The sequence below is a fragment of the Austrofundulus limnaeus genome, unplaced genomic scaffold, assembly GCF_001266775.1.
Source record: "Austrofundulus limnaeus strain Quisiro unplaced genomic scaffold, Austrofundulus_limnaeus-1.0 Scaffold1, whole genome shotgun sequence".
NCBI lineage: Eukaryota > Metazoa > Chordata > Actinopteri > Cyprinodontiformes > Rivulidae > Austrofundulus > Austrofundulus limnaeus.
In genome coordinates, this window is record NW_013952403.1 from 6,090,068 (window position 1) to 6,091,590 (window position 1,523).

The window sequence follows — 1,523 nt, forward strand, 5'->3', positions numbered from 1 at the left end:
GTATCGGACATTTCTCAAAGTTGTAATATCGGTATCGTATCGGAAGTGAAAAAGTGGTATCGGGACATCTCTGCAATTATGGTAATAAATTTACACATACATGAATATTTAATTGCCTAACTACATCCTTGTTAAGGACTCCTCATGATAATTATCAATAAAATTATTATTGATAATAAGTGATTAGATCTGTGTGCAGCAGATGATCTGAGTCCAGAGTTCTCAGTTCTCAACCTTCTGAAGCTCTTCTGTGGGACAGAGTGTGGATGGTTGATGGTCTCTTTTTATACCATTAAACAGGCGCCCCGCCTGTATAATGGTAGGGGAAACACTGACTAGAATATAAGTGTGGTGAAGCCAAATAAATGTTATATCGGCCTGCCATACAATGAGCTTCTGCCTGCTGAATTGACCCGCTGCTGCTGCGCTCTCATCTTCATCATCAGAGCAGAAACCGACATTAGCAAGATGGATTTATGACTGAACGAACGTCCACATGTTTTTATCATCTATGTGGGTAATAAAACATGAACTTTTTTTCTTCTCTGAAAACACGGGTGTGAAAAAACTGGGTGTTAAAGCTTCGCTCTGCGCGACGTGCAGCGGGAGGGAAGGAGAAATTGATCCCGTGACACGCTGCATGACGTAACTTTTCTACAGGGGAGGGGGAACTTTTGGGGATTTATTCTCTCTTTACGTGTTTTAAAATGCTGTATTTCTTCATTTATTTTCAGAATATTTTGAATAAATGGCCCTATAAGAAAATAAAGAAATTTTTTACCTGCCCGATGTTGCCTGCCTGACATGAAAAGTTACCTGCCCAAAACAAAAAATGTTCAAATTTTGGTAAAATAAGAAAAACGTGTACTGTATTTGTACTACAAAAATATTAACATGGTCATACAGAGGTATATAACATGTGACATCTGATTAAACAGATGCAAACATTTTAGACTGAGTTACTAACAGTCAATTGTATTTTCAAGAACATCTTCAAAAACATTTTTAGACCTTTCCAGTGTTTCTCTTAGAGTATTGGCCTTGGGGGCGGAATGAAAACAGAATGATCAACAGCAGCAGCTTTGTTTTAAATATAATTTACAGAACATGAAAAAGTCTACAATTTGCATTAAAATAATCTTTTATAGCCTATCCCAAATCTAAAGATACATTTAAGGTATCTTGAACAGGAGTCTCCCTTCAGCTTAAAGATAAATCTAATGTTATTTATACTAGTCAGAATATAACTAGAGAGATCTTAAATGGGTATTTTGCCTTGTCAAAATATATTAAGAGATGTCTATTTATTTGTTTGTTTGTTTCACTCATAAAAACAAATTAAATCATACCCTGAATTAAAAGGGTGCAGAGTGAAGAAAAAACTCTTTATCATGTTTGTCCTTTATTTTCAAAAATCAACTTCAACACACAAACAAGCTCAAGCTGGAAAGATCTCCAAATTAAAAAAAAGTAGATAAAACAAAATAATAAAAAAACATTTTATTATAAAGGAGACATATCAT